Source organism: Bubalus bubalis, chromosome 12 (assembly GCF_019923935.1).
Source record: "Bubalus bubalis isolate 160015118507 breed Murrah chromosome 12, NDDB_SH_1, whole genome shotgun sequence".
In the NCBI taxonomy this organism is placed as follows: domain Eukaryota; kingdom Metazoa; phylum Chordata; class Mammalia; order Artiodactyla; family Bovidae; genus Bubalus; species Bubalus bubalis.
The window spans coordinates 39,773,257-39,795,557 of NC_059168.1; the positions used below are offsets into that span (position 1 = coordinate 39,773,257).

A 22,301-nucleotide genomic window follows, 5' to 3' on the forward strand; every position below is an offset into this window, starting at 1 on the left:
ACATGTTGTGATCCATCCTGTGGTTTCATCATAGATTCCGCTGTGCAATATAACATTTAATTTTCATAAGGGTACTGACCATTAAAACCAATCTTCTTGTCAAGATTACTAGAACCCTTGTTTATAATAAATAGAAAGTAATATATATATATAATATAATAATAAAATTTTAAATGCTTTTATTTTTAAAGATTTCTCTTTGAGAATCCCAACTATCACAGAGCTCTCTCCTTAATTGTTTATTTATACTAGAACCAATCATGTAAGACCTATTTCCATGTAACTGCATACTACACTTCCTTTATATGGCTTACTTAGCATCTATTAACAACTCATCTTGGCCACATAGTAAGAAAGAATATGTGCACTTTATAAAAGTAGAGAAACAGCATGAATATTACCATAAGCTGTCCACAAAAGAAACAGGAATGATGCCAGATATACATTTGGCTGACCAGGACCTGATTTGTGTGTGCATTTCTGGTAAAAATAGATAAATGACGGAATACTGATTCAGCATCTCAACTGCTCTATTTCTTCTGGCTTTGATTATAAAAATATAGCAAAAAACACAGCTAATTCATTCCTGCTGTCTCCCATCTACTTTTACCTTAGCCCAGGAAATCCCAAAGTGTGAAACTCAAAGACTTTAAAGATTTCAATAGAATAAGCTTTCATTTAGAGTGACCCTCTCAACTTATACTTTACACAATTATTTTTACTGAAATGTTACATTTAAGGTACTCTTGATTGTTTCCTTTTTACCAATTCCTTAAGTTTGTTTAAAAGGTGATTACAATCATATTATTTCAGAGGTCATTCCATATTCAATTGAAGAGTCAGAAAAAATCCTTTGCAATACATTGAAAGCAATACTCGTAATTCATTTTAATGTATGGATGAATGATAGTTATCTTGGGCAAATAAGTATTTTAGAAATACTGGTAAAACTCTCAGAAAGGAAAAATAAAAACACCCAGTGAAAGTACATACTTCTGCTTTTAAAGAATATAGAAATCGGTTGCAATTATTTAAGAAAATTAAATTTTAATTTATACTTAGAGAATTTGTTTCAGAAGCATGTTTATCATCCATTAGAAAAACACATTTCTGTTGTATGATGTATTATTTGTAAAATATGAGAATATAAATAGCAATTTCATGTTTTCCAAAGCACTTAAATTTTAAGTAACCAACATATGTACTATTGTATATGTTTGAAATACTTATGTTGTCTCTGTTACTTATGTTGTCTTTTCTCAATAAAAAATACTAATCTCAAAAAATTCTTCGTTTTTTATTTTCACCTTTTCTATCTATAATCAGTCTAAAGTGGGAAATCATTCTTGGAATTCATACTTTAAAGTAGGAAAAAAGGAGAAAACTTATAAAATACTTTGTGGGTTAAAATTTGTGTCCTGGTCAGTAAATTTTATGACCTAAAGCAAGTCCCTGTGGTACCATTTATTATAGCTAAAATGATTGGAACTGGGGGCCCATGACACTATTACCTGTTTCTGTAGATTTATTGAAAATTAGCAATTCCATTTATATCTCTGAGATTTCAGGGATTACACTGTTATAGACTAGAAAATTGATGGATTTATGAGTCTAGTGAATCTAGTTGTACCGACTAATAGAGCAACTGAGAAAATTTAGGGGTCTGTACTCCGAAAGGAGTTAACCTTTGGATAAAGAAACATTTTTCAAGCAGAATGTGAGAAATTACTGAATCCATAAATTGTCACTGCTGCTCAGTTAAAGAGAGAGCGAGAGCGAGAGCGAGAGAGAGCGAGAGAGCGAGAGAGCGAGAGCGAGAGAGAGAGAGAGAGAGAGAGGGAGACAACAGCACATTTAACTTTTGTATGAGAAACAAAAGTTACCCAAAACACTATGACTTTAGTTTGCTAATATAATTGATTATGGGGTATTTACTGCTGAATTGTAGTATTTCTTGGCTGTGGATTTTCTTTTCAGTTGTCTTGTTCAAACAGCAGGACATCACTTATGGGAATTTCCATAACCCCTTGAATCGTAGATCACATATCCCTCCTAATCTTCAGCACTGTCCCAGGCACAAAGCAGACATATAATTGTTGTTTGTGGTTTTTGATAAACCAGATAAATACATAAATACATATTGATGGCCTGTGATTTATGTTAATACCAGAGATGCCAGCTCAGATTTCAAATAATTCTATGGAAATGATTTGCCTCCCAAGAAACTTGACCATGTCTTCTATGTTAGAAAGAGGTCTATGAAAAAAAAATAATTAATTAATTAATTAATTTAAAAAAAGAAAGAGGTCTATGTGTTTGAAATTTTATTAGATGTAAAAGTTTATTGAATTATAGTCTGATGGTACATATTTGTGAAATTCTTACTACTTTTTTCCTTGTTTTACTATTATTATATTTAGCCAAACAATATATAAGTAACTTATAGTAGATCTGACATTAAACTTGTTCATACAGCATGGATCTGATGGGTCCAGGTTCATGCTGAATCAGTGGTTAGGTATTTATAATACCCTTTCCAATTTTAAAGGGTACTGAAGAAATGCCAAAAAAAAAAATATATATATATATGTATATATATATATATATATATAGTGCAATCCCTACCATTAAAAAACACTAAAATATTTAATGGAAAAAAAAAAACTTTACCCACACTTGTGTGTACATACACGTACACACATATAAATACATAAATCTATATGTATACATATATGTTTATATGTTGATAACATTTACACTTAAGGAAACAGTCTTGGTAATAGAAGTGCAGAGTATCATCTGAGGATGGGGCAGATATCCTGTAAGTAATAGGCCTTAATTTGAGGCTGGTAAGATAATGTTTCCTTGAATGGAGCTGAGTGAGGGGAATGTTTGAAGTAGTGGGGAATTTCTAGCTTAATGTATACAGATCATAATGAAAAAAAAGTGGGGGCGTTTTGCTTGTGTAATTTAGAAACAGTTGGCAGAAATTAATATGGGGTGATCAAAAAGAAAAGAGAGTAATTTAATAGTTACATCCCTTTGTTAATAGCACTCTTCTAGTTGTCAACCTGACAGCTGAAATACCTGTAGAAAAACTGAGACAAATCTTTTTAAGCATTTCTGACCATTGTCATGGAAGAATGATGTGTAGAGTCTAAACAAGGTGCATTTAGAATTTAGCATATTGAGTTTCAACAGGATGCACCTAACTGTATTCTCCTACCATTCAGCCTCCTTACTTCCTGCAGGTATCCTGTGAAAATTAAACTAGAGTATTTGGACTTGGTTTATTTACCATTTATATCCGTTACAAAATTTTTTCTTAGATTGATACTGAGAGTTGACAAATGAAAGTATGTAGGAAAAAATAGGAATGAACTCAGTAGTTCCACAAACGCCTTTTTGAAACAAAGTCTACATAATTTCTTTCTCCATTAAAATTCACAACATGAAAGCCAATTTTTGTTTTGTTAATAACAGATGAAAATTGTTTTTTAAGGTCTTTACATGCCAGCATATCACCTTTTCCCTGGTCTAATACTAAGTGACAGCCCCGTATTGAGCAATTTTAAACCAGGTCTTCGATTTACTGCAGACATGTCGAAATTTGTGATAAGTGAAATAGATATTTAATGACACCTAATGTGTAGTGATACAGCATACTATGGGTGGTTTGGCTTAGAAAAGACTTGCAACATTATGCCACCAAAGCAGCGAGCTGAAAGCTTAGCATAATTTCTTTCCATAAGATATTCAGCTGCAGAAAGATTTCATAACAAAAAGATCAAGAAAATAATACATTCACTTGAGAATGTGAAAATTACCTTGGAACTTACCTTGCTATTTGCATTCCATCTTGGAACATGCCAAGGTGTTTGGAACTTAAGTTTTACTCTTTCTGTTTAGTGAAGGTTCCTAGGTTTCAAGAGAATAAATACTTATTTCTGAGCAAGGATACTTCTGAATTTAAAAAAGAATACACAATTATTCTAAATAATCATCAGAATATTAATATATCTATCAACATTCTAACACTATGTGTATATAACTCTATGATAAAATATCCTTCATTTTATGCAGCTAATAGATTTGTTATCTTTAGATCAAAATATGTATATGTATATACACATGCATATATTAGAAAAATATAATAAATAAAACATAAAAATCACTAATGATGTGTTCCTGCTGAGACTTTGATTTATCTATAATATAATATAAAAAATTAGATATATATATCTTATATCTTATTATATATATCTTATTTATAGATCTTATTTTTTCTACAGATTGAATTTTCAAATATTTAGGAGACTCTAACACAGACTTAGAGCAACCTCTACCCTTAAAGAACAGTCTTATTTTATATAGACATCATCCTTCTAGAGGGAGAAAATATAAGCAAAACAGTGGGAAAGGAAAGGAGCATTTGCCCAGCAGATTAAATCAGCTACAAATATGCTGACAAATAACAGCACAAGGGGTCTCAGAAAAGGAGGAAGAGACAGCAAAAGAGTTAAGTATCGATAAATAGATCTGTTTACATCAAACAGAAATAAATCTATAATTAATTCAATTGAGAACAATAGTTAGATCAGAAAAACTTGCAGAAACAGACTGTGTTTATTGAGAGGAAAGTTTTTATCTTATTCAATTGAGATTAAGAGGCCTGAGTATGACCCCACTCACACCAATGCACAGATCATCAAAACAGAAGATTAATAAGGAAACACAAGTCTTAAATGATACATTAGATGAGATAGATCTCATCGATATCTTCAGGACATTCCATCCAAATGCAGATGAATACACTTCTCAACTGCACATGGAACATTCTCTAGGATAGATCACATCTTGCGTCACAAATCAAACCTCAGTAAATTTAAGAAAATTGCAAAAGCAATACAATATTGTAAAGTAAAAAAAAAAAAAAACAAAAAGAAAATTAAATAAATAAATAAATGAAATCATATCAAGCATCTTCTCCAACCACAATGCTATGAGACTAGATATCAATTACAAAAAAAAAAAAAAAAAACTGTAAGAAACACAAACACATGGGTATTAAACAACACATTTCTATAACCAACAGGTTACTGAAGAAATCAAAAGGGAAATCAAATAATTTCTAGAAACAAATGACAATGAAAACACGACAACTCAAAATCTATGGAATGCAGAAAAAGCAGTTCTAAGAGGGAAGCTTATAGCAATACAATCCTACCTCAAGAAACAAGAAAAACATCAAATAGACAACCTAACTTTACACCTAAAACAACTGGAAAAGAAGAACAACAACAACAAAAAAATTAGTACAAGGAAAGAAAACATAAAGATGCAAGCAGAAATAAATGAAAAAGAAATGAAAGAAACAATAGTAAAGATTAATAAAACTAAAAGCTAGTTCTTTGAGAAGATAAACAAAATTGACAAGACTTTAGCCGGACTCATCAAGAAAAAAAAAGAGAGAGAAGAATCAAATCAACATAGTTAGAAATGAAAAAGAAGAGGTCACAACAGACAATGTAGAAATATAAAGGATTATAAGAGACTATTATGAACAACTACATGGCAATAAAATGGATAACCTGGAAGAAATGGAAGATTCTTAGAAAAGTTTAATCTTCCAAGACTGAACCAGGAAGAAATAGAAATTATGAACAACACAATTATAAGCACTGAAATTGAAGCTGTGGTCAAAAATCTCCCAAAAAACAAAAGCCCAGGACCATATGGCTTCACAGAATTCTATCAAACATTTAGAGAAGAGCTAATGCCTATCTTTCTAAAATTCTTTCCAAAAACTGCAGAGGAAGGAACACTTTCAAAATCATTCTACAAGGCCACCATCACCCTGATACCAAAACCAAATAAAGACAACACAGAAAAATAAAACTACAGGCCAATATCACTGATGAACACAGATGCAAAAATCCTCAATAAAATTTTATCAAACAGAATTCAGAAACACATCAAAAAGCTCATACACCATGGTCAAGTTGGGTTTATTCCAGGAATGCAAGGATTCCTCAATATACACAAATCAGTCAATGTGATACACCATATTAACAAGTTGAAATATAAAAACCATATGATCATCGCATTAGATGCAGAAAAAGCCTTTGACAAAATTCAGCACCCATTTATGATTAAAACTTTTCAAAAGATGCTATATATGATAAGCCTACAGCAAACATTATTTTCAGTGGTAAAAAACTGAAAGCATCCCCCATAAGATCAGGAACAAGACAATGGTGCCCACTTTCACCACTACTATTCAACATAGTTCTGGAAGTCCTAGCTATAGCAATCAGAGAAGAAAAAGAAATAAAAGGAATCCATATCAGAAAAGAAGTAAAGCTCTCACTGTTGGCAGAAGACATAATACTATACATAGAAAACTCTAAAGAAAGTATCAGAAAATTACTAGAGCTAATCAATGAATTTAGCAATGTTGCAGGATACAAAATCAATACACAGATATCATTTGCATTTCTATATACTAACAATGAAAAAATTAGAAAGAGAAATTAAGGAATCAATCCCATTCACCATTGCAACAAAAAGAATTAAATATCTAGGAATAAACTTACTTACCTAAGGAGATAAAAGAACTGTACACAGAAAATTATAAGACACTGATGAAAAAAATCAAAGATGACACAAACAGATGGAGAGATATTCCATGTTCCTGAGTAGGAAGAATCAACTGTGAAAATGACTATATTAAAAAATGCAATCTACAGATTCAATGTGATTTCTATCAAATTACCTATGGCATTTTTCAAAGAACTAGGAAAAAAAATTTCACAATTCATATGGAAACACAAAAGACTCAAGAAGTCTTGAGAAAGAAGAATAGGAACTGGAGGAATCAACCTTCCTGACTTCAGGTTATAATACAAAGCTACAGTCACCAAGACAGTATGGTACTGGCACAAAACAGACATATAGATCAATGGTATAAGACAGAAAGCCCAGAAATAAACCCATGCACCTATGGATACCTTATTTTTGACAAAGGAAGCAATATACAATGGGGGTAAAGACAGCCTCTTCAATAAATGGTGCTGGGAAAACTGGACAGCTACATGTAAAAGAATGAAATTAGAACACTTCCTAACACAATACACAAAGATAAACTCAAAATGGATTAAAGATCTAAATGTAAGACCAGAAACTATAAAACTCTTAGAGGAAAGCATAGGCATAACATTCAATGACATAAATCATAGCAAGATCTATGATCTATGATGCACCTTCTAGAGTAACAGAAATAAAAACAAAAGTAAACAAATGGGACCTGATTAAACTTAAAAGCTTTTGCACAAAAAAGGAAACTATAAGCAAGGTAAAAAGACAACCTTCAGAATGGGAGAAAATAATAGCAAATGAAACAACTGACAAAGGATTAATATCCAAAATATACAAGCAGCTCATACAACTCAATATCAAAAAAACAAATGACCCAATCAATAAGTTGGAAAAAGACTTAAACAGACATTTCTCCAAAGAAGACATACAGATGTCTAACAAACACATGAAAAGATGCTCCACATTGCTCATTAATAGAGAAATGCAAGTCAAAACTACAATGAGCTATCACCTCACACCAGTCAGAATGGACATTATCAAAAAGTCTACAAACAATAAACGCTGGAGAGGGTGTAGAGAAAAGGGAACACTCTTGCATTGTTGGTGGGAATGTAAATTGATACAGCCACTATGGAAGATGGTATGGAGATTCCTTAAAAAACTGCCCAGCAATTCTATTCCTAGGCATATACCCTGAGGAAACCATAGTTGAAAAAGACACATGTATCCCATTGTTCATTGCAGCACTATTTACAATAGCTAGAACATGGAAGCAACCTAGATGTCCATGGACAGATGAATAGATAAAGAAGGTGTGGTACATATACAGAATGGAATATTACTCAGCCATAAAAATGCATTTGAGTCAGTTCTGATGAGGTGGATGAACCTAGAATCTATTATACAGAATGAAGTGAGTCAGAAAGAGAAAGACAAATATCATATTCTAAAGCATATATGTGGAATCTAGAAAAATGATACTGAAGATTTATTTACAGGGCAGCAGTGGGGAATCAGACATAGAGAATAGACTGATGGACATGGGGAGACGGGAGGAGAGGGTGAGATGTATGGAAAGAGTAGCATGGAAACTTACATACCATATGTAAAGTAGATAGCCAATGGGAATTTGCTGTATGGCTCAGGAAACTCAAACAGGGGCTCTGTATCAATCTAGAGGGCTGGGATGGGGTGGAAAATGGGAGGGAGGTTCGTAAGGGAGGGGAAATATGTACACCTATGGCTGATTCATGTTGAGGTTTGACAGAAAACAACAAAATTCTATAAAGCAATTATCCTTCAATTAAAAAAGTAAATTTAAAAAAATAAGAAAAGAAAAAAAAAATTAAAATTCCTGAGTATGGCCAGATTTACTATGCATGGGAATAAGGAAGGATTTTCTCTTCTTTCCCCACTTTTTAAAGAAGGTGGCAGTGGGTGGGATGAGAAGAAATGAAAGGAAGAAGGAAGAGATGATGAAGATGGAGCCATGAGACTGCAGAATATCACATTATCATTTGAAATCCTGTTTATAATTTCTCCTCTCCAGCACTCCCTGCCCACCTGTCTTCAACAGAGACTATGAGAAGATACAATATTAACTGTAAATGAGTTCCTGTGGAACCAGGGAAAGCAACGCGATGTAAGTCCAGGTGGTTCAGGATACAAATGGAACACAGCTGATGAGAGCATAATGAAGTAAGATGTAGAATCTCAGAGGAAGCAAGCAGAAGGCTTCTGGACTCCCACAGAGCAATGGACACAGGCTTAAGTCAAACTTAACTGAATCACCAAGGGACAGAGTGGCCCTAGCTGAATGTAGGCTATGCATTTATATTGATTCATACCCTATGTTGGTCATCAACCATATCTCCTTTGCCATTAACACATTATTATTGACTTCATAATGTTATTATGATAAAGTATTATAGGTTTTACATCCAACCCTTTCTATTTATTTCCAGTTTTTTTTTTTAAATAAAATAGTATTTGTACATAAATTAGGCAAACAAGTCTCTCTCATTGGGATGGAGGGAATGCCTAATCTGGGTTGAAAAATGTTTACAAGTCACAATGATATACCTTGACAAATCTCTTTGAGATAATTTGTATTAATTTCCACTGTCACCAGAAGGATATAAATGTATGTGCTTCATTATACCATTACTAACACTAGTATATTTTAATAGCATTTTACTTTTTAACATTAAAAATACCGTCTATAAGGATATACTTAAGGTGCTTTAGAACAGTTTCAACCCTCCTCTTTTCATTTATTTTTTTAATTAATTTATTTTTTGGAGGCTAATTACTTTACAATATTGTATTGGTTTTTACCATACATTGACATGAATCTGCCACGGGTGTACATGTACTCCCCATCCTGAACCACCCTCCCACCTCCCTCCCCATCCCATCCCTCTGGCTCATCCCAGTGTACCAGCCCTCCATGCACCTATGGTCACCTTATCTTCGACAAAGGAGGCAAGAATATACAATGGAGAAAAGATAATCTCTTTAACAAGTGGTGCTGGGAAAACTGGTCAGATCAGATCAGTCGCTCAGTCGTGTCCGACTCTTTGCGACCCCATGAATCGCAGCACGCCAGGCCTCCCTGTCCATAACCAACTCCCGGAGTTCACTCAGACTCACGTCCATCGAGTCAGTGATGCCATCCAGCCATCTCATCCTCTGTCGTCCCCTTCTCCTCCTGCCCCCAATCCCTCCCAGCATCACAGTCTTTTCCAATAAGTCAACTCTTCGCATGAGATGGTCAAAGTACTGGAGTTTCAGCTTTAGCCATCATTCCTTCCAAAGAAATCCTGGGGCTGATCTCCTTCAGAATGGACTGGTTGGATCTCCTTGCAGTCCAAGGGACTCTTATGAGTCTTCTCCAAAACCACAGTTCAAAAGCATCAATTCTTTGGCTCTCAGCCTTCTTCACAGTCCAACTCTCACATCCATACATGACCACTGGAAAAACCATAGCCTTGACTAGACAGACCTTTGTTGGCAAAGTAATGTCTCTGTTTTGAATATGCTATCTAGGTTGGTCATAACTTTCCTTCCAAGGAGTAAGCATCTTTTAATTTCATGGCTGCAGTCACCATCTGCAGTGATTTTGAAGCCCAAAAAAATAAAGTCTGACGCTGTTTCCACTGTTTCCCCATCTATTTCCCTTGAAGTGATGGGACCAGATGCCATGATCTTCGTTTTCTGAATGTTGAGCTTTAAGCCAACTTTTTCACTCTCCACTTTCACTTTCATCAAGAGGCTTTTGAGTTCCTCTTCACTTTCTGCCATAAGGGTGGTGTCATCTGCATATCTGAGGTTATTGATATTTCTCCTGACAATCTTGATTCCAGCTTGTGTTTCTTCCAGTCCAGCATTTCCCATGATGTACTCTGCATATAAGTTAAATAAACAGGGTGACAATATACAGCCTTAACGTACTCTTTTTCCTATTTGGAACCAGTCTGTTGTTCCATGTCCAGTTCTAACTGTTGCTTCCTGACCTGCATACAGATTTCTCAAGAAGCAGATCAGGTGGTCTGATATGCCCAACTCTTTCAGAATTTTCCACAGTTTATTGTTATCCACACAGTCAAAGGCTTTGGCATAGTCAATAAAGCAGAAATAGATGTGTTTCTGGAACTCTCTTTCTTTTTCCATGATCCAGCTGATGTTGGCAATTTGATCTCTGGTTCCTCTGCCTTTCTAAAACCAGCTTGAACATCAGGAAGGTCCTGAGTATATAATCTCTGCCTCCACAAAACTTATGTTCTAAAATCAGAGAGTGAAAAATGATAAGGGCAAAATATGGTAAGGATTAGAGAGTAACAAGAGAGAAGCCTGATGTGGGGGGAAATAAAATGAAAGTAGGTCAGAAGGGTAGTCTGGATCTCATGTATGTTGGAACCAGCTCAAGTTATTGCACAGATTTCAGAAATTTTGTGAGCCTATTGTTGAACCATTGGTAGCTTAACATCACCTACAGTGGTAATGTTTACCTAGAAATCAGCAAAGTCTACACATCAAGACTCCCTTCCCTGAGAGAGCCAATTGTTAAATATTTGCCTACACAGAAGCTGCCTAGAGCATAAGGTTTCATCGGTATGATAATGTACTGAGATTACAACTTTGGAAGAAAACTATGGGAGAGATGTATGCATGTCAGTAAATAATCTCTCTGGCTACTACATTAAGAAAAGGTGGTGGTGTGGCAAGAGTGAAAGCAAAGAAAACTTTAAGAATGCTTTTTGCAGTTATTACTGAAAATCACCCAGCTGAATAAACCAGAATTTATGAATCTTCCAATTATTCATAAATGCGACATCTTGAGCAGATTTATATGACCTAAATCAGAGTTGTCTGAAAACAAACCTTTGGTATCAATGGCATGACTCTGAGAAATCCATGGCCTTGGATGGCTGAGAAATGCTCAAACTTCTCTTTTCAAGGTACTGGAGTATTTTGCTGATTGTTAGTGGACATTGCTGGCCCACTGATAAACTCTGGGTCACAAAGTAATTGTTTTCAATGTATATTTACTCCTAATGAAGTTTTAAAGTACATCAATGCTACATTTGTCCTTAAACTCTCAAAGGAAATGCTCAGACATTCATAAAATTTAGACAAGATAAAGGAAAAACAAGGAGTTTTTGAAGTTTCTGAACTTACCCCCAAGCTCTCATATTTTTATTCCTGAACGTCTTTGGGTAAAGAGAAATGGAGAAAAGGAGGATGGAATTGAATATAACCATGTTCCAAAAATTTCCAAATCTAGACTCTAGGGATGGAAGCCATCCAAAGAATCAAAGAAATTCCTCCTCTTAAAGAATTTCTCAGGCATCAGCGGTGTATGATTAAAAGATCCTCTGTCTAATGTAGTGGTCATATTACTATTAGATGTGATCCATATGTCTTAGCGAAATATGTCAAGTTTACAGCTTACCTGTGATTATTGGTAACATGTTGCTATTTGTTTTGTTTTGCTTTTCTGTTAATACAGAGAAATCGGTCATGGTACTGACATCTTTCTGGAAGAAAGATACTATGTTTTTTTCTTATATTTAAACCTTTTGACTGAAGTATATTATACATAGTGATCAATGATTATTCACCTGCTGTAACTAGCATTAAAGTAAAGAATATTACCAGCATCTCAGTAAGCTCCACATTACGCTCTGTCATTCCTTGTGCAAAATTAATCACTCTCCTAGCTTATACCACATCACATCATATTACTATATACTAATACATCCTTCATTCTCATTGCTTTATGATAATCCATTGTAAGAATACCCCAAGAGAATTTAATACACTATACTGTTTATTGATGTGGGTTACTTCCTATATTTACCTTTATAAGTAATACTGCTGTGAACACTCTATTAAATGTCTTTTCAGGAACAAATAAACATATTTCCTCTGGACATATCTAGAAGTGGAGTTGATGTGTCAGATTGTATGCACATTCCACTCTGCTATATATTGTCACATAGATTTCAAGAATATTTTCAAAAAAAAAGAGAATATTTTCACCATTTACACACCACAGTTGTGTAAGAAAATTCCAGTTGCTCTACATCCTAGCCAATATTTGGTATTATCAATCCGTTAATTTTAATGCTATTCTGGTGTGTAAGTAAATAATGATGTTTTGCCATTTATATTTTTGTTTCCCTGATTATTAACAAGCAGTTGCTTCTGTATTTATTGACTAGGTATACATCTTCCTTTGTAAGTGCCACTGAAGTCTTTTGAACATTTTTCTTTTGAGTGATCTTTTTTAATTGATTTGTTGATTTGTTAAAGTTCTTCATTTTGTCCTGTGTGACATGTTTTTTTCATTATTTCAGTTATGTCATTTGATAAAAAAAGTTCTTCATTTTTAATTCAGTACATTTTTTTTTCTTTATAGCTAGTATTTCTGTGTCCAGTTTAAGAAAACTTTGTATATCTCAAGGTCATGAAGATGCTCAACTAGGTTTTCTCATAGAAGTTTACTGATTTTTCTTTCACATCTAGACTGGTGATCCAACTAGAATTCACACTTGGTTATGAAGTGAAGTACATGTCCAAGGTAAATTTTCTCCTATATAATTATCTAACTTTCCTAGGGACATTTATTGAAAAGAACATTCTTTTCCTACTTCACAGCCTCTACCATAAATCAGTTAGCATATTTGTATGAGTCTGTTTCTGGCTGAAACATTGTGCTGATTGTTTGTCTCCTGGCTTCCAGTGTTTCTGTGTGATTCCTTCTTCTCCAGCATCTTAACCTAAATAGCTCCAAGTAGATGGTTGTCATATTTCATCCCAATCCTCTAGCTCTTTTCAAAAGATGCATTGCCTGCCATAAGCATGAATGTGCCCAAAGCAGAAGTCTGCAAAGTTATCATTATTCACTTAGGTTAAAAACTGAGCCCTTGAGGAACTTAAAAGTAATACTGTGATTGCTAGAAAATTCACAGTGTGACAACAACTCAGAAAGGATACAACCCGAGCTTCCAAGTTTACTTCTAATTCTTGTGTAGTACCATAACTAACGTATGTTTGCACTTATAAAAAAAAATGAAGTAAAATTTGTTAAAAAAAATTAATAAAATTTATTTATTCATTTATCAGGAATGCCAAAATAAATTAAAGGCTAGTTTTTAAAGTTATTCAATAAAATTGAGAATTTCAAATTCACTTAGTGATGATATCTAAGATATCTAAGAGTATTTCAGGAATAAGACTGACTTTAAGCATCACAGCAATGTAAGAAATATTAATTTGGAAGTATAGAATTAACCAAAGTAGTACTTTGAAGTTACTTAATGTTATAAAATCTGGAGCCAATTTAGAACTATGCACAGTGATCAAATCTTGGCTCCCGACTTTCAAAAAAGTACAATTATATATAGTTAAAACCCACTAGCCTTTAAAACTGTATGTAATAGTTTGGGATCCCAATAGGAAATAAGTGGTGCACTTAAATGATAATAAATCAAGGCCAGGTTATTTACAAAGGCACTCTCTGTGGGTATAGTGAGCCAAAAGATAGTGCAATAACCTAAGATTAGTGGCCCTAAAGCTGCTGTGACCTTTTGGACATAAAGAGAAAAATAAACTACTACCCGAACCAGAGGAAGAGAGGTATATAGAGAAGGCCACCTTGAGAAGAAGTCATCTTAGTTTGAGGGGGAAGAGAAGACTTCAAATACTCTAAAACATGTATCAGAGAACTAAATCTGGTTCTAAAGCCTTAAAATTAAATTCTGCTTTAAATGTTCCAGGAACAAGCCTTTAGCCTTACATCATAATTCTTTCCAAATAATAGAAACCAAGCCAAGAAAACTCTGTAGGGAGAGTTTTCCCTGCTTGGAAATAAATACCCAGAAACCCTGACCTGAATCCCCTTGTCTGTCTCCAGGCCCCTACGGACCAAACCCAACCAGAGGTCGGAGGGCACGGGAAACCACTGCTGGAGTCCGTACAGATCAATCTCGCTCCAGATGCGACGCAAAGTAGGACAGAGAGGGGGATGTGTGGGAGTTCAGATCGGTTCAGTTCAGTCGCTCAGTCGTGTCCAACTCTTTGCAATCCTGTGAAATGCAGCACGCCAGGCCTCCTTGCCTATCACCAACTCCCTGAGCTTACTCAAACTCATGTCTGTCGAGTCTGTGATGCCTTCCAACCATTATCCTCTGTTGTCCCCTTCTCCTCCTGCCTTCAATCTTTCCCAGCATCAAGGTCTTTTCCAGTGAGTCAGTTCATCGCATCAGGTGGCCAAAGTATTGGGTTTCAGCTTCAGCATCAGTCCTTTCAATGAACACCCAGGACTGATCTCCTTTAGGATGGACTGGTGTGGAAGAGATCTAAATAAAAGGGATTTGGAATTTTAGCTTTGCTATCATATCTGTACCTTTTTGACTCTTCTGAGAGTTTAATTATTATGTGTTAAAATGTAATTTGAAATCAATTAGACTTTGGGCATTTAAGCAGATTAGGTTCAGATAGATAATAAGTGTTTAACTTTACAGTAAAAATAAATGTATATTTTGTGCATGTAAGAAAGAGATCTGGAATGAGTTTTAAGGAAGAGGCAAGGGACATAGATCCTTCAGAAAGATTCCTCAGAAGGTTCTATTACAACAGTTATGGAAATAAAAGGGCATAATTAGTTCATCTGGGAACACTTTTGAATCCTTTAAAAACCATTTGGCATTGATATTCTCTATAAGGAAAACTAGATTAAAGAAACCAGTAATTAAAATAGACCGCTTTAGCTATACTTAATGGAGATGTTCTTTACTGAAATGCTAGGAATAATATTGGCTTGAAGCATTATGGTGATTTAAGAAATAAGAAGTAGGGAAGCACAGAGCTGGCTAAGGTGGAATATTTACAGACAGGTTTTGGATGTAAATCAAAACTCTACCAGGAACATTTGGAAAGGAATGGTTAGTTTATTAGGTAAAGGATCAATCTAGAACTGTGAGTCAATTGAAAGTTAATAGCAGCTTTGTTAAAGGTCACAGATAAATGGCTACTGTAGTTTTAATGAATATTTTTTTCATGTCACCTTTAAATTAGTTACATTTGGAAAGAGTAATGATATAATGCCAAAGGCTCCTTCCTGGAACATTAAAAGCAAGATTTAATTTTAAGGTTTTAGTACCAGTTATAGTTTTTGATACAAGGTTTTGAGGTATTTGGAGTCTTTTTTTTTTTTTAACATTTATTACATGTTAGAGGTTTTTTTCCTTAATATTTATGTTTTACACAAATAATGTAGCAGAAAGAGCAGAGAATTTACAGTAAGATAGAACTCATTTTGAACCTGAACTTCATTAGTTATTACCAGAGCAAAATTAAAGAAAATCATTTAAACCATTTCTTTGAGCCTCAGTTTTCTGAGAAATGGGGAATACTCACATTTTTAAGCATTAAGTAAGATAGACTTTTTAATTAATACCTTTACCCTCTCCAGTTTTGTCTCTGTAAGAATATAGCTTCTTTCTTGTGGTTCAATAGCCAGGAAGTCTGATAAAATAAAGAGATAGACCCAAAGAATTTTCCTTGTAAGCACTATGATAATAAGCATTACTGAATTGAAGCCCATGGATTATGAGGGCCAGCTTTAGTAGAGACTGATAGCCAGAAAGAAATGGTAGCTTACAGTGATCTCCAAAGAAGAAGATTTAGCTTTGGGACCAGGGACCAGGCTTGATCCCTCAAGAGCTTTTGTATAGCAGAGTTTTATTAAAGTATCAAAAGGGACAGAGAAAGCTTCTGACATAGACATCAGAAGGGGGACAGAGACTGCCCCCCTTGCTAGTGTTAGCAAGGGAGTTACATACTTTTTAATTAATTATTACAATAAATCAAAAGAATGTCTCAAGTTTGTGAAAATTTTACTAGACCCACTCCCACAAGTTACATTTTAGGATAACAGGATTAGAATTTAACAATAGAAAGATCTTACCAGACCAGCCCCCATAAAATACTTTCTAAAACATCAAGATTAGTCAGAAGGTTTTCAGGAAGGAGAAACTGTCCTCAAGCAGGATACATTGTTGTTATATAATCCCTAGTACAGAGTTTAAACTGAGTTGTTTGTCATGTAATTATCAGTTTCAGGCTTAAAGAAAAAAAATGTTTTATGTGACTAAGACTAAGGAATGTAGAGAAAAAAAAAAAAAAAAAAAAAAAGCTTGTCCTTTCCTTCTTTTTGAGAATTCCAGACCCCTATCTCCTCCTCGAGAACCCCAGATCCATCTCTCCTCGGAGACCCCCGGACTTCTTATCAACCTGCCTAGGCATCGACTGTCTAAGAAACTGCAGGTAGCATTTCTAGATGAGACTTTCAGACATTAAAGGGAAGGAGCCTAGAGAGAAGAGGCTTGGACCTGTGAAGCAAGACCCACCTCTAAGTCAGGTATCAGGTATGAGAAAACAAAAAATCAGGTAAAAGGAACTAGGTCACTGGAATGAAAATAGATTGGAGAATCCAATGTATTCAAGTGCATAGAGGATATGTGTCTTGTATTACTTTTATAGGAAAGATGAGCAGTCACATTATGCAGTGTCTGATAGGTTTTGTGCCCCCTGAAAGCATTATTTCTGCTGTAACAAGATGCCCCAAAGAGTCATGAAAATGTAGAATATTTTTATTGCCTTCCTTAGTCATCAGAGACTGAAGCTTTATTAGAAAAAGCTTGTAAGGCATTATCAGATCAGATAATATTAGATAATATTAAATTATTTAGTAACTGAAAATTCTCATGTCAGATCTCCATATATTGTACACTGCCCTTCACCTGAAATTGGTAAATGCCTTCTAAAAAGTAACTTTTCAAATTAAATATAAACAAAATAACTGCTTGACTACTTGAAAAACAAACCCAGTTTCAATCATTTTTTATGGCTGAGTAGTATTCCATTGGCTTTGTACACTACATCTTCTTTATCCATTCATCCATAGATGAGCACTTCAGTTACTTCTACAACTTGGCTATTATAAGTAATGTTACAATGAACATGGGTGTGCATACATATTTTCAAGTTAGTATTTTCATATTCTTTGTATAAACATTCAGAAGTGAGACAGCTGAATACTATCATAGTTATATTCTTAATTTTTTAAGGATATTATATACTGTTTTCTATAGTGGCTGTACCAATTTATTTCCCACCAATAATACATGAGAGCTCCCTTTTCTCCACATCCTCACCAATACCAATTATTTCTTGTCTTCTTGATAACAATCATTCTGGCAAATATGAGATGATATCTCATTGTGGTTTTGATTTGCAGTTCCCCAATAATTAGTAATACTGAACATCTTCTCAGGTGCCCATTAGCCATCTGCACGTCCTCTTTGGGAAAATGTCTTTTCAATTCTTCTACCTATTTTTTTTAATGATTTTGTTGTTAGTTGTATGAGTTCTTTGTACATTTTTGGATATTAATCCTTAGTTGGACACATCATTTTCAAATATATTCTCTCATTTAGTAGATCGTTTTTCTTTCTTTGTTTCATTGATAGTTTCCTTTGATGAGCATACATTTTTTTTGGTTTGATGTAATCCCATTTGTTTATTTTTGCTTCTGTTTCTCTTGCCTGTGGAGACATAACTAGAAAAAATATTGCTAAGATCAATGTCAAAAACATACCACTTATATTTTCGTCCAGGAGTTATATAGTTTCAGGTCTTACATTCAGGGCCTCAATCCATTTTTAGTTAAATTTTGTGCAAGATAGTGGTCTAGTTTCATTTTTTGGTAGCTGGCTGTCAAGTTTTCTAAGAATCATTTATTGAAGAGATTATCCTTTCTCCACTGTATGTTCCTTGTTCATCATTAATTGTACATATAAACATGGGCTTACTTTCAGAACCTCCATTATGTTCCATTGATCTAATTGATCTGTGTATCAGTTTTACTGTCCAAATCATGCCATTTTGATTACAATAACTTCAGAACACAGTTTAACATCAGACAGCATGACACCCAGTTTTGTTCATTTTTTTCATGATTGATTTAGCTCTTCAGGTTCTTTTGTGGTTCCATTTAAATTTTAGAGTATTTTGTTATACTTCTGTAAAAAATGTTCTTGGAAATTTGGTAGAGAATGCATTGAATCTGCAGATTGCCTTAGGTAATATGGACATTTTGACAATGTTAATTCTTTCAACCCATAAATATGGGATATCTTTCATCTCTTGGTGTCTTCTTCAATAACTTTCAGTACATTTTCAGTGTATAGGTCTTTCACATCTTTGATTAAACATATTCTTAGGTATCTTATTCTTTACAGTGATTGGTATATTGGATTATTTTCTTAAATTTATTTTATATTGGTTTTGTAGCTTGCAAATTTAATTGTATAGTTTTCCCATTAGTTTTGCAAATAGTGACAATTTACTTCAGTTCAGTTTAATTTAGTTCAGTCACTCAGTCGTGTCTGACTCTTTGCAACCCCATGGACTGCACACACCAGGCTTCCCTGTCCATCACCAACTCCCAGAGCTTTCTCAAACTCATGTCCATTGAGTTGGATGATTCCATCCAACCATCTCATCCTCTCTTGTCACCTTTTCCTCCTGCCTTCAATCTTTCCCAGCATCAGGGTCTTTTCAAATGAGTCAGGTCTTCAAATCAGGTGGCCAAAGTATTGGAGCTTTCGCTTCAGCATCAGTCCTCCCAAGGAATATTCTGGACTGATTTCCTTTAGGATTGACTTGTTGGATCTCCTTGCAGTCCAAGGGACTCTCAAAAGTCTTCCCCACCATCACAGTTCAAAAGCATCAATTCTTTGCACTCTGCTTTCTTTACAGTCCAACTCTCATATCCATACATGACTACTGGAAAAACCATAGCCTTGACTAAACGGACCTTTGTTGGCAAAATAATGTCTCTGCTTTTCAATATGCTGTCTGGGTTGGTCATAGCTTTTCTTCTAAGGAGCAAGGGTCTTTTAATTTCATGGCTGCAGTCACCATCTGCAAGCGATTTTGGAACCCTCCAAAATAAAATGTAACTGTTTCCATTGTTTCCCCAACTATTTGCCATGAAGTGATGGGACAAGATGCCATGAATTTAGTTTTTTGAATGCTGAGTTTCAAGATAGTTTTTCACTATCCTCTTTCACTTTCATCAAGAGGCTCTTCAGTTTTACTTCAGTTCAGTTCAGTTCAACTTCAGTTCAGTTCAGCCCAGTCGCTCAATCAGTCATGTCCGACTCTTTGTGACTCCATGAATCACAGCATGCCAGGCCTCCCTGTCCATCACCAACTCCCAGAGCTTTCTCAAACTCATGTCCATGGAGTCGGTACTACCATCCAGCCATCTCATCCTCTGTCATCATCTTCTCTTCCTGCACTCAATCCCTCCTAGCATCAGGGTCTTTTTCAATGAGTCAACTCTTCACATGAGATGACCAAAGTATTGGAGTTTCAGCTTCAGCATCAGTACTTCCAATGAACACCCAGGACTGATCTCCTTTAAGATGGACTGGTTGGATCTCCTTGCAGTCCAAGGGATTCTCAAGAGTCTTCTCCAACACCACAGTTCAAAAGCATCAATTCTTTGGCTCTCAGCTTTCTTCACAGTCCAACTCTCACATCCATACATGACCACTAAAAAAACCATAGCCTTGACTAGATGGACCTTTGTTGGCAAAGTAATGTCTCTGCTTTCCAATATGCTATCTAGGTTGGTCATAACTTTCCTTCTAAGGAGTAAGTGTCTTTTAATTTCATGGCCGCAATCACCATCCGTAGTGATTTTGGAGCCCAAAAAAATAAAGTCTGATACTGTTTCCACTGTTCCCCCATCTATTTCCCATGAAGTGATGGGATCAGATGCCATGATCTTTGTTTTCTAAATGTTGAGCTTTAGGCCAACTTTTTCACTCTTCACTTTCACCTTCATCAAGAGTCTTCTTAGTTCCTCTTCACTTTCTGCCATAAGGGTGGTGTCATCAGCATATCTGAGGTTATTGATATTTCTCCTGGCAATCTCAATTTCAGCTTGTGCTTCTTCCAGCCCAGCGTTTCTCATGATGTACTCTGCATATAAGTTAAATAAGCAGGGTGACAATATACAGTAGCCTTGTCGTACTCCTTTTCCTATTTGGAACCAGTCTGTTGTTCCATGTTCAGTTCTAACTGTTGCTTCTTGGCCTGCATATAGGTTTCTCAAGAGGCAGGTCAGGTGGTTTCCACTGTTATTTCTCCTCCTTGATTCTTGATTATATTTATCAGGGCCTTCTCTGTTTTTAGTGAGGCTAACAGTTTGTCAATTTTTTTATCTTTTCAAAGAACCAGCTCTTGGTTTCACTGATATTTTCTATTATCTTTTTATTTTTTATTTATTTATGCTCTGATCTTTATTATTTCCTTGTTCTACTAACTTTGTGCTTAATTTGTTCCTATTTTTTTCCTGTTACTTTAGGTGTAAGGTTAGATTATTTGAGAGTTTTCTTATTTCTTGAAGTAGGTCTTTATTCCTGTGAACATCCCTTAGTTCTGTATTTTCTATATCTCATACAATTTGTTATGTTGTATTCTCATGTTCATTTATTTCAGATAATTTTTTATTGCTCTGATTTCTTCAATGACTCTGTAGCTGTTCAGCAGAATACTGTTCAGTCTCAACATATTTGTGATTTTTTTTCAGTTTTATTCTTGTAGTTGATTTCTAGTTTCATACCATTTTGACCAGAAAATAGGTTTAATATGATTGAAGTCTTCTTAAAATTTTTAAGACTTGTGTCCAAACCTATGTTCTACCCTTGAGACAGTTCTATGTGCATTTGAGAAGAATGTGTATTCTTCTGCATTTAGATGGAATGTCCTGTACAAAATTATCAAATCCATCTGGTCTGTTTCATTTAAGACCACCATTTATTTGTTGATGTTTTGGTTGGATGATACATCCACTGATGTAAGTGGGCTATTAAAATTCCTTACTGTTATTGTGCTACAGTCAATTTCTCCCTTTAGGTATTCTAATAGTTATTTTATGTATTAACGTGTTCTTATATAGTTGCATATATGTTAACCAATGTTACGTCTTCTTAATGAATTGACCCCTTTATATACTGTCCATTTTGACTTGTTATCTTTTTTGGCTTGAAGTATATTTTGCCTGACATTAAGTATGCTTGGAATATCGCCTTACATCCCTTCCATCCCTTTTAGACTATATTTGTCTTCAGAGATGATGTGTGTCTTTTAGAGGTAACATAGTTGGGTCTTGTTTTTCAATCCATCCAGCACACTCTCTATCTTTTGACTGATGAACTTAATCTATTTACATTTAGGGAGATTATTGATTGATGAAAACGTATTACAGCTATTCTGTATTTTATTTTCTGGTTTCTCTATAGCTCCAATATTTCTTTTTCCTTATATTTCTGTCTGCCATTTTAGTCTGGTGGTTTTCTCTGATGTTTTTCTCAGCTTCCTCTTTCATTATGGTTCATGCCTCTGAGCTATGTTTATGTTTCATAGTTATCTTTAGGTCTGAAAAAAATCTCAGATAAAATAGTTCCTTTTCTGTTGATAGTATATCTTCATTTACCAAATGAGTTCCATTCTTTCCTTTTCTCCTTTTGTGTAATTATTGTTTCAAATTATTTCCTTTTATGTTCTGAGTTTTATAAAAAACTGAAATTGCTATAGTTATTTTCCTGCTTTCTTTTTTC

At 34.6% G+C, this 22,301-nt stretch overlaps 1 long non-coding RNA gene across 1 annotated transcript in view; it reads right to left on the bottom strand.

The window, feature by feature from the left end:
* Window positions 1-720: 720 nt before the first annotated feature.
* The window catches only part of LOC123328493, a 270,416-nt gene continuing 248,835 nt past the window's right edge, over window positions 721-22,301 (bottom strand). The window contains exons 3-4 of the long non-coding RNA XR_006543354.2: window positions 3,840-3,918; window positions 721-2,256 (exon numbers count right to left, since the gene is read on the bottom strand). This is a non-coding gene — a long non-coding RNA (uncharacterized LOC123328493). The remainder of the gene's footprint in view (window positions 2,257-3,839; window positions 3,919-22,301) is intronic.